This window comes from Coregonus clupeaformis, chromosome 36, assembly GCF_020615455.1.
Source record: "Coregonus clupeaformis isolate EN_2021a chromosome 36, ASM2061545v1, whole genome shotgun sequence".
Taxonomy (NCBI): Eukaryota; Metazoa; Chordata; class Actinopteri; order Salmoniformes; family Salmonidae; genus Coregonus; species Coregonus clupeaformis.
The window spans coordinates 31,575,781-31,588,659 of record NC_059227.1 but is presented as its reverse complement, the minus strand read 5'-3'; positions in this window follow the sequence as shown (position 1 = coordinate 31,588,659).

Genomic DNA, 12,879 nt, shown 5'->3' with positions numbered 1-12,879 from the left:
ACAGGGTCAGCAGCCAAGAGGAGGAAGAAGAGGAGCAAGGATGCGTGGTGGAAGGCAAAACAGAGGAAGAGGCAGAAGAGGACATAGGCGCATATCTGATGACATAAGGGCCACTATTGTAGACCATGTTGTCAATCATGGCCTTACAATGGCTGAGGCGGGTCGAAGGGTGCAGCCGAATATTGGGAGATCAACCGTGTCCTCAATAGTACAAACGTTTCGAAGAGAGAACAGGTATGTCCACCAATGTACAGTGCACTGTTACTGTATATAAGCAGTATACTGTATACTTCCTACAATGCTTCATATTACAGTAGTCCACTTGTATTTCACAGCATACAGAAATATACTCTATACAGATACATACTGCACCTTACATGCACCCACCTGTATGTTTTACAGTAAAATGTGTGTTCGCATAGTTTTTGTCTATGTGAAAGTGTGCGATGCATCACTGCATTTTTCCACACATAGGACTGCAAGATTACCTCAAACCGGTGGCAGAGGACGCCTTTTCACACCTCAACAGGAGGAGGCTATTTGCACCATGGTCCGAGCAAACAATGCCATGAGACTCAGGGAAATACAAAGGACCATTATAGAAGACAACGATGTCTTTGAAAACATCCATACGGTTAGCATCTCAACCATCGACAGGGTGCTGCATAGAAACCAGATGAGTATGAAACAGCTGTACCGTGTACCATTCCAAAGGAATGAGGACAGAGTTAAGGAGCTACGGTACCAGTATGTACAGGTAAAACATATATCTATGTAACTACTTTACAGCAACATTTTATAGTGTTACATAGTACAGTAAGCATAAACTGCACACATTTCCATTGCTGTGGAAGGAACATGCAATATATGTACATTTTATGTCACTCTTCCTTACCAAAACAAATTCAACTGTGTGTTCTGGGATATAGCGTATAATGGAGTTGGAATCAAGTGAACCCTCTCACAACTTTGTATACGTGGATGAGGCTGGCTTCAACCTGACCAAATGCAGAAGGCGGGGTCGGAATATCATCGGTCACAGAGCTACTGTGGATTTGCCAGGCCAACGGGGAGGAAATATCACCATGTGTGCTGCTATTTCGGAGCATGGTGTCCTAACCCATATCCCCCTTTTAGGGCCATACAACACCCAGCATCTACTCAACTTTTTTAGAGACTCTCTACAGGGCTCTCATCCCTGATGATGAGAGGGGTCTGTTTAGAGAGGATTTGCCAAAGTATGTGGTCATTTGTGATAATGTGAGTTTCCATCGATCAAACATCATAAGGCAATGGTTTGTGACCCACCCGAGGATGCTCATAGAATTCCCTCCCACCTTATTCACCATTCCTTAACCCAATTGAGGAGTTCTTTTCAGCATGGAGGTGGAAGGTGTACGATCGTCAGCCACACACACAGATGACCCTGCTGGCTGCAATGGATGCAGCATGTGAGGACACCACAGTAGACGCCTGCAGAGGATGGATAAGGCATTCCAAAAGATTCTTTCCACGTTGCATTGGAAGGGAAAATATCCGGTGTGATGTGGATGAGAATATGTGGGCTGACAGACAGGAACGTCTGGATGTGTAGAGACAGCACTAGAACAGTGCTGTGGGCAAGAGTTGTGCCTTAGGGTGGTTTCCTGTGTTTCTTTCTAATTTAGTTTTTTTTCCTTTGTGCCCCTTGGGTTGTCCAGTCTCTTTCAATCAATAACCCACATACAGTAATATGTAAATAGTACTGTTGAAATTGATATATGCCATAGAAGTGCAGCCTTGTGCATTTTCAATACAGTAACTGTCATCCAAACTGTAGCCTAAGTTTACATCAGGTAATACTGTCAAAGTACACAGTTCCATTGACAACATGCCTAAACATTTTGACAACCTTGTTCGTGAACAATGACTCAATGACTTATCATTCTGATGACACTTACATGATCATTGGCATGAATATTTACTTTTGAGAGATGTACTAAGGATTTTTAGTGACTGACTAGCTTTAGAAACATATCTATTGTATATTGCAGTTTGTACAAATTGTTCTGAGAAATGCACTTATTATTTTGCACATGTTAGGGATGATGTGAAAAATGCACCAAAGCGACTGAGAAAAACTGTAACTGCTCAGAGAGAGAGAGAGAGAGAGAGAGAGAGAGAGAGAGAGAGAGAGAGAGAGAGAGAGAGAGAGAGAGAGAGAGAGAGAGAGAGAGAGAGAGAGAGAGAGAGAGAGAGAGAGAGAGAGAGAGAGAGAGAGAGAGAGAGAGAGAGAGAGAGAGAGAGAGAGAGAGAGAGAGAGAGAGAGAGAGAGAGAGAGAGACAGAGAGACAGAGAGACAGAGAGACAGAGAGACAGAGAGACAGAGAGACAGAGAGACAGAGAGACAGAGAGCTAATGCGCTCAGACAGTAGCTTTGTGTCACTCATTATCCTGTCCCGTTGTTTGATGGCTTCCCTGAGGCCTCTCACTCTAACTGGCAATTTTCCTATGTCACATCGGGTTAATTTCAATCCACGTTTACATGCTGACACACATCTGAAAAGACCTGCGGAGTGTCCCTATGGTGTCCTTTGCTTCCTGGTTCAAAGATCCAGCTGTGGGTCCAACAGGGGTCTGACAGGCTAAGCCATGCCCGAGGTGACAGCTCTCTGTTTGGGGTTAGGAGAGACCCCGTAAGGGAGGTAACACTGAGGTCCCGGAGGGGGTCCAACAGAGGTTCTCAGACTGGGTCTGGACGCTGAGGGTATGGGCAGCTGTGAGGGCCGGGGGCTAGGAAGGTGGGAGGGGGAGGAGGGCTAGAGGGGTTATTTTCACCACCCATCATCTCTCATTGCTCTGGTGAGGGTTGAACGGCCTGGTTTGGCTATTGTAAAGTTCTTTATTTTTTGGATGCCATGACCTTGGCTTCTCTCTCTTCCCTTGTCTTCAGAGTATATACACTACAGTCCCTCTTCACTGTTAGGAAATATCTACAATAACCAGAATGTCCTCTATTCCCCTTCAACATCAATAACAAACTCACAGTACTACAATGCCAAACTGACAAAGGGTCCTCCCCTCACCTCCCTCTATCTACAGTACACTAAGCCGATCCATTAAATAGTTACCGCACACAGGGCCATCGCAGCCAACCCAGAGGGTTCGGCTGAGGACACAAACTAAGTACAGGAAGTCCCGCTACGACCTCCGCAGAGCCACCAAACAGGCAAAAGGACAATATAGGAACAAGGTGGAATCCTATTACACAGCCTGACGCATGTGTCAGGGGCTACAGTCCATTATGGATTACAAAGGAAGACCCAGCCGTGATCTGCCCAACGATGCCTCTCTACCAGACCAACTCAATGACTTTTATGCACGCTTCGGCAAAAACAACAGCGAGAAAAAAAAAGAAAAAAAAAACAGCCCCCGCTGACCCAGGGGACTGGGTGATCTAGCTCTTCGAAGGCCGACGTGAGTAAGGTTATTAATCAGTTCAACACTTGTAAGGCTGCGGGGTCCGGACGCTATTCCAGGGCATGCACAGAACAGCTGGCAGGCATATTCACGGTCATTTTCAACCTCTCCTTGTCCCAGTCTATAATCCCCACATGTCTCAAGCTGACCACCATCATTCTTGTTCCCAATAACTCTAAGGCTACCTGCCACAATGACTACTGCCCTGTAGCACTCACATCTGTAGTCATGAAATGCTTTGAAAGGCTGGTTATGGCACACATCATCTCCATTATCCCAGACACCTTAGACCCACTCCAATTTGCATACCGCCCCAACAGATTCATAGATGATGCAATCTTAATTGCACCACAAGGTAAGAGGAATACCTATGTGAGAATATTGTTAATGGACTACAGCTCAGCGTTCAACACCATAGTCCCCTCCACACTCGTCACCAAGCTTGGGACCCTTGGACTGAACACCTCCCTCTGGAACTGGATCCTGGACTTCCTGACGGTCCGGCCCCAGGTGGTGAGGGAAGGAAACATTGCCTCCACCACGCTGACCCTCAACACGGGGGCCCCACAGGGGTGTGTGCTTAGTCCCCTCCTGTACTCCCTGTTTACGCACGACTGCATGGCCACACACGACTCCAACACCATCATCAAGTGTGCTGACGATACGAAGTTGGTAAGCCTGATTACCGGCAATGATGAGACAGCCTACAGGGAGGAGGTCCGTGACCTGGCAGTGTGGTGCCAGGACAACAACAACCTCTCCCTCAATGTCAGTAAGACCAAGGAGCTGATTGAGGACTACAGGAAACTGGGGGGTGAGCACGCCCCCAGCTACATCAACAGGGTTGCATTGGAGTAGGTCGAGAGCTTCAAGTTCCTCTATGTGTCCAAATCACTAAGGAATTAAATGGTCCACACACACACGCAAACAGTCGTGAAAAAGGCGAGACAGCCCCCCTTCCCTCTCAGGAGGTTGAAAAGATTTGGCATGGGCCCTCAAATCCTCACAAGGGTATACCGCTGTAACATTGAGAGCATCTTGAATGGCTGCAACATTGCTCGGTCTGGCAACTGCACCGCCCTCGATCACATGGCGGTACAGAGGGTGGTGCGGACAGCCCAGTACATCACTGGGGCCTAGCTCCCTTCCATCCAAGACCTCTATGTCAGGCGGTTTGAAAGAAAGGCCCAGAGAATTGTTCATGATTCCAGCCACCCAAGCCATAGACTGTTCTTTCTGCTTCCGCACGGCAAGAGGTACCGGAGCATCAAGTCTGACACCAACAGGCTCCTGAACAACTTCTATCCCCAAGCCATAAGACTGCTAAATACTGTAGCTAACAAAGTGGATAAACAGACTGTCTGCATTGACCTAACTATTTTATTAATTTTTTGAACTGCTTCTACGCACGCTCATGCTATGCACACTACACACTGACACACACTTCATTTTCTCACACACACACACACACACACACACACATAACACACTCACATACAATCATCATATACACTGCTGCTACTCTGTTTATCATATATCCTGATGCCTAGTCACCTTATCCCTATACATATCAAACCCTACCACTCCAGAGTCCCTGCACATTGTAAATATGGTTCTGGAACTGACCCTGGAACTGACCCTGTATATACAGTAGCTTACTTACTTTCTCATGTGTTTTTGTTCTACCTGACTTTTGTAAAAACACATTTAAAGTACTACTGTATTGTTGGAAAAGAGCAAAACACTATATATACACATCAGACAGGCGGAATACTGTTATTATTATTAATATTATTATTACTGTACACTTCAGTATAGAGGTACATCCCTCATAGATGACAGTGCAGCCTGTCAGAACAGACCACCCTTAGACGGAGACAGACAGGGTATACATCACGGGCAGCCGGAGGCACCTTAATTGGGGAGTACGGCTCATAGTAATGGCTGGAACGGATTCAATGGAATAGTATCAACAAAATCAAACACATGGTTGATACCATTCCATTGACTCCATTCCAGCCATTATTATGAGCCGTCCTCCCCTCAGCAGACTCCTTTGGTGTACAGTATATCTACAGAGACAGACGGGGTACATATCTAGATAGATATCTATATCTACAGAGACAGACAGGGTACATATCTAGATATATATCTATATCTACAGAGATAGATGGGGTATATATCTAGATAGATATCTATATCTACAGAGACAGACGGGGTACATATCTAGATAGATATCTATATCTACAGAGACAAATACAGGGTATATATCTAGATAGATATCTATATCTACAGAGACAAATACAGGGTATATATCTAGATAGATATCTATATCTACAGAGATAGATGGGGTATATATCTAGATAGATATCTATATCTACAGAGACAGACAGGGTACATATCTAGATAGATATCTATATCTACAGAGACAAATACAGGGTATATATCTAGATAGATATCTATATCTACAGAGACAAATACAGGGTATATATCTAGATAGATATCTATATCTACAGAGATAGATGGGATATATATCTAGATATATATATATATCTACAGAGACAGACAGGGTACATATCTAGATAGATATCTATATCTACAGAGACAAATACAGGGTATATATCTAGATAGATATCTATATCTACAGAGACAGACAGGGTATATATCTAGATATATATCTATATCTACAGAGACAAATACAGGGTTTATATCTAGATAGATATCTATATCTGCAGAGACAAATACAGGGTATATATCTAGATAGATATCTTTATCTACAGAGACAGACAGGGTATATATCTCGATAGATATCTATATCTACAGACAAAAAGACAGGGTATATATCTAGATAGATATCTATATATACAGAGCCAAAGACAGGGTATATATCTATATAGATATCTATATATACAGATAAAAATACAGGGTATATATCTATATAGATATCTATATATACAGATAAAAAGACAGGGTATATATCTAGATAGATATCTACAGTGCCTTCGGAAAGTATTCAGACCCCTTGACTTTTTCCACATTTTGTTACATTACAGCCTTATTGTAAAAATGATTTTATTTTTATAGTCCTCATCAATCTACACACAATACCCCATAATGACAAAGTGAAAACAGGTTTTTACCTTATTTATATAAGTTTTCAGACCCTTTGATATGAGACTCAAAATTGAGCTCCGGTGCATCCTGTTTCCATTGATCATCCTTGAGATGTTTCTACAACTTGATTGGAGTCCACCTGTGGTAAATTCAAGTGATTGGACATGATTTGGAAAGGCACACCTGTCTATATAAGGTCCCACAGTTGACAGTGCATGTCAGAGCAAAAACCAAGCCATGAGGTCGAAGGAATTGTCCGTAGAGCTCCGAGACAGGATTGTGTCGAGGCACAGATCTGGGGAAGGGTACAAAAAGACTCTTCCTAGAGCTGGCCACCCGGCCAAACTGAGCAATCAGGGGAGAAGGGCCTTGGTCAAGGAGGTGACCAAGAACACGATGGTCACTGACAGAGCTCTAGAGTTCCTCTGTGGAGATGGGAGAACCTTCCAGAAGGACAACCATCTCTGTAGCACTCCACCAATCAGGCCTTTATGGTAGAGTGGCCAGACGGAAGCCACTCCTCAGTAAAAGGCACATGACAGCCCGCTTGGAGTTTGCCAAAAGGCACCTAAAGACTCTCAGACCATGAGAAACAAGATTCTCTGGTCTGATGAAACCAAGATTGAACTCTTTGGCCTGAATGCCAAGCGTCACGTCTGGAGGAAACCTGGCACCACCCCTACGGTTGAAGCATGATGGTGGCAGCATCATGCCCATGTGGGGATATTTTTCAGTGGCAGGGACTGGGAGACTAGTCAGGATTGAGGCAAAGATGAACGGAGCAAAGTACAGAGAGATCCTTAATGAAACCTGCTCCTGAGCGCTCAGGACCTCAGACTGGGACAAAGGTTCACCTTACAAAACACAGGGAAAGATATGAACAGGGATGGGGTAGAGAGATGGAGGCCCTTTTTGAAAAATGCTTCCCAACAGCGACAGCCTTCAAAGACGGAAAATAACCTTCTTCTTTTTGTCTTCTTTTCCCGGTCCTTCAAGACATTGTTCCTTAATGGATGGTTCCCTTTCCTCCAGTTTTTTCCCCCCCATGGCAATGATGGCTGCCTGCTGATTGGTCAGACAGGGCTCTTCTTCTGGCCAGTACAGGCTAGGGGACACACACAGCGGGGCCCAAGTCACCTTGAGGTAACGAGAAATGACGGACAGACACAGAATCCGGGGACCACCCACATAACGTACAGATCGTTCAAAATCCTGAGGTTACTGGGTGGGTTTCAAATGGAAACCTATTCTCTACATGCTGCACTACATTTCACCAGGGCCCCATTGAAATGTAGTGCACTATAGGAATAGGGTGCCATTTGGAACGCAGCCTGGGTGTTTATATACTGTATTACTGTAGTACTCTATGTCAGGCATATGGGCTTAGCATACGTTATTACACAATAGTCTTAGTCTAGCCTCTTAGGCACCCTGCCCATTAGTGTGTGTGTGTAATGGGCCTGTCTAGGTATTTTTCTCAGTGAAGGTGACCTTAGCAGACATGCAAGTGTGTGTGAGTGCTGGTGTGTGTGTGTGTGTGTGTTGGTGTGTGTGTGTGTGTGCACACTGTGGGACAACATGTGCTGTATGTAGAGAGAGAGAGAGAGAGAGAGAGAGAGAGAGAGAGAGACAGAGACAGAGAGAGAGAGAGAGAGAGAGAGAGAGAGAGAGAGAGAGAGAGAGAGAGAGAGAGAGAGAGAGAGAGAGAGAGAGAGAGAGAGAGAGAGAGAGAGAGAGAGAGAGAGAGAGAGAGAGAGAGAGAGAGAGAGAGAGAGAGAGAGAGAGAATCTCCCACAGTGTCTACTCCAATTAAAAACTGCTGTCTACATGTCTACCTCCCAAATGGCACCCTATTCCCTTTATAGTGCACTACTTTTGACCAGAGGCCTATGGGCCCTACTCAATAGTAGTGCACTATATAGGGAATAGGCTGCCATTTGGGACATAGACACACAATGTCTACCTACTTGCAAGCAACGTTAAGTACTGAGTGCAACCTCTACAATGACATCATCTATACATTACAGCATGGACTGAGAGAGAGAGGGAGGGAGAGAAGGAGAGAGAGGGGAAGGGAGGTAGAGAGAGATGTCTGAAATAGAGGGAGGGAGGGGGGATAGGGAAAGTACACATGAGAGAGAGGGAGATACAGAGGCTGATGCAAAGACAAAGAGAGCAAAAGACAGAGATGGGTGATTAATTGTCAGAGAGTTCTCCTCCCCCTTTCAACACCCTGAAGTCACGTCTTCTTTGTTGAGTGTGCAGGCGGAAAAATTACCATGTCTTCAGCATAAAACACACATCACGTAGCACCCGCGACTCCCTCCCTCCCCTCCCACCCCCAATTACCACGCCACCCCCCTCCCCTTGTCCCAATGCCCAGAAACAATAGAAATAGAAAATCTAGTACAGATAATCTCTTATCAAGTACAGATAATAAAGTATGAAGAAAGTATGAAAATGTATGCACTCACTAACTGTAAGTCGCTCTGGAAAGAGCGTCTGCTAAATGACAAAAAAAATCTATCTAGGATAGACATCTCTAATCTAGGATAGATCATCTCTTATTTTATTTTATCTAGTATATTGAATTCCGTCATCGACTGGCCATCATGGAAATATTGGTCATCGGTTGCGACACAAATAATGGTCCTATGGTGCGACAGGAATTATGGTCCTACAGTGCGACATACAATGGTCATACAGTGTGATGTGTGAAAATGCGGCCCAGATTAACCAAAGCACTAATCCTAATTTGGCTGGAGGTCATTTAAGGTCATTCTCAACCGAATGCCAAAGAAAACTGTTAGATTTTCTAAATAAACTTCCAATGTATGGCACGTTGTTAGAAAGCCTTACAAAGAGAACATATTGGGGGTGTATAGGCATACCACCTTGGACAGGTGAACTGTTAAATAAATACATTAAATACGTTAAAAACATCAATTTAAAAAATAAGAAACTGCTATACACATTTTTAAAAACAAGGTTTAAAAGACGTCTTCATGTTGAAGTGAATAATGCTCTTAGACACCTCTACATAGTTCTACCTATATCAGAGATACACGATCTACATCCTCACTAGTACAAAAACAAACATGCCTCCCAGAAATGTCTGTTGTTAGTTTACAGTGGGGGAAAAAAGTATTTAGTCAGCCACCAATTGTGCAAGTTCTCCCACTTAAAAAGATGAGAGAGGCCTGTAATTTTCATCATAGGTACACGTCAACTATGACAGACAAAATGAGAAAAAAAATCCAGAAAATCACATTGTAGGATTTTTTATGAATTTATTTGCAAATTATGGTGGAAAATAAGAATTTGGTCAATAACAAAAGTTTCTCAATACTTTGTTATATACCCTTTGTTGGCAATGACACAGGTCAAACGTTTTCTGTAAGTCTTCACAAGGTTTTCACACACTGTTGCTGGTATTTTGGCCCATTCCTCCATGCAGATCTCCTCTAGAGCAGTGATGTTTTGGGGCTGTCGCTGGGCAACACAGACTTTCAACTCCCTCCAAAGATTTTCTATGGGGTTGAGATCTGGAGACTGGCTAGGCCACTCCAGGACCTTGAAATGCTTCTTACGAAGCCACTCCTTCGTTGCCCGGGCGGTGTGTTTGGGATCATTGTCATGCTGAAAGACCCAGCCACGTTTCATCTTCAATGCCCTTGCTGATGGAAGGAGGTTTTCACTCAAAATCTCACGATACATGGTCCCATTCATTCTTTCCTTTACACGGATCAGTCGTCCTGGTCCCTTTGCAGAAAAACAGCCCCAAAGCATGATGTTTCCACCCCCATGCTTCACAGTAGGTATGGTGTTCTTTGGATGCAACTCAGCATTCTTTGTCCTCCAAACACGACGAGTTGAGTTTCTACCAAAAAGTTATATTTTGGTTTCATCTGACCATATGACATTCTCCCAATCCTCTTCTGGATCATCCAAATGCACTCTAGCAAACTTCAGACGGGCCTGGACATGGCTTAAGCAGGGGGACACGTCTGGCACTGCAGGATTTGAGTCCCTGGCGGCGTAGTGTGTTACTGATGGTAGGCTTTGTTACTTTGGTCCCAGCTCTCTGCAGGTCATTCACTAGGTCCCCCCGTGTGGTTCTGGGATTTTTGCTCACCGTTCTTGTGATCATTTTGACCCCACGGAGTGAGATCTTGCCTGGAGCCCCAGATCGAGGGAGATTATCAGTGGTCTTGTATGTCTTCCATTTCCTAATAATTGCTCCCACAGTTGATTTCTTCAAACCAAGCTGCTTACCTATTGCAGATTCAGTCTTCCCAGCCTGGTGCAGGTCTACAATTTTGTTTCTGGTGTCCTTTGACAGCTCTTTGGTCTTCTCCATAGTGGAGTTTGGAGTGTGACTGTTTGAAGTTGTGGACAGGTGTCTTTTTTACTGATAACAAGTTCAAACATGTGCCATTAATACAGGTAACGAGTGGAGGACAGAGGAGCCTCTTAAAGAAGAAGTTACAGGTCTGTGAGAGCCAGAAATCTTGCTTGTTCATAGGTGACCAAATACTTATTTTCCACCATAATTTGCAAATAAATTCATTAAAAATCCTACAATGTGATTTTCTGGAGAAAAAAAATCTCAATTTGTCTGTCATAGTTGACGTGTACCTATGATGAAAATTACAGGCCTCTCATCTTTTTAAGTGGGAGAACTTGCACAATTGGTGGCTGACTAAATACTTTTTTTCCCCACTGTATATGAGAGTGCTTCTCCAAGGTACATCACCTACACTGTGTACCCTCACAGAAGACAAGGACAGAAAGTCTTTTCATTTCAGACAGGCAGGGCAGGGGGCGACCCAGGGGCTATGAAAGGGGGCCTCAGAGGGGGATCTCCCCCATAGAGAGCACAGAGCCGGTTCTGACACCGCAGGAATTTACCATGACAACGGAAACAGACTATCCTCAGGTGGACCCTTATAACAAGAGGAGAAAAAAAAAAAAATGTATTGTCACATCCACCGGATAGGTGCAGTGAAATGTGTTGTTTTACAGGGTCAGCCATAGTAGTACAGCATACCTGGAGCAAATTAGGGTTAAGTGCCTTGCTCAAGGGCATGTCAACTGATTTTTCACCTAGTCAGCTCAGGTATTCGAACCAGCAACCTTTCGGTTACTGGCCCAATGCTCTAACTGCTAGACTACACCCACACACAGACAGAGGGAGGATCTATGCAGTGAACCCTTCCCATAACCTCCCCGTAACCTTGGTGATGGTTCTAGGAAAAATGTGAGCCCCGCGTTCAAGCCTTTTGATCCCTCAAATGTCCTCACATTCACTCAGTCCTTGGTGCTGTCAACACAGTGTCAGGTGAAAACATTTAAAATAGAAAAACGTTTATGCAAAAAATCCAAACCGAAGCCTTTTTCTCTGTTACAGTGCCATCAGAAAGTATTCATACCTCTTGATTTATTCCACATTTTGTTGTGTTACAGCCTGAATTCTAAATCAATTAAATCAATTTTTTTCACACCCATCTACACACAATATCCCAATAATGGCAAAGTGACATGTTTTTAGATGTTTTTGCTAAGTTATTGAAAATGAAATACAGAAATATCTCATTTACATAAGTATTCACACCCATGAGTCAATACTTTATAGAAGCACCTTTGGTGGCGATTACAGCGGTGAGTCTTTTTGGGTAAGTCTCGAAGAGCTTTGCACACCTGGATTGTACAATATTTGCCCATTTTTTATTTATTTATTATTCAACCTCTGTCAAGTTGATTGTTGATCGTTGCTAGACAGTCATTTTCAAGTCTTGCCATAGATTTGAAAAGGAAGATTTAAGTCAAAACTGTAACTACGCCACTCAGGAACATACAATGTCGTCTTGGTATGGAACTCCAGTATAGATTTGACCTTGTGTTTTAGGTTATTGTCCTGCTGAAAGGTGAATTTCCGACACTGTTGGAAAGCAGACTTAACCAGGTTTTCCTCTAGGATTTTGCCTGTGTTTATAGCTGTATTCCGTTTATTTTTATCCTAAAAAACTCCAGTCCCTGCCGATGACAAGCATACCCATAACATGATGCAGCCACCACCATGCTTGAAAATATGAAGAGTGGTACTCAGTGATGTGCTGTGTTCGATTTGCCCCAAATATAACTCTTTGTATTCAGGACAAAATGTACATTTCTTTGCCACATTTTTTACAGTATTACTTTAGTGTCTTTTTGCAAACAGGATGCATGTTATTCTGTACAGGCTAACTACAATTTTGTTGACCCATCCACAGTTTTCTCATATCACAACCATGTAACTGTTTTAAA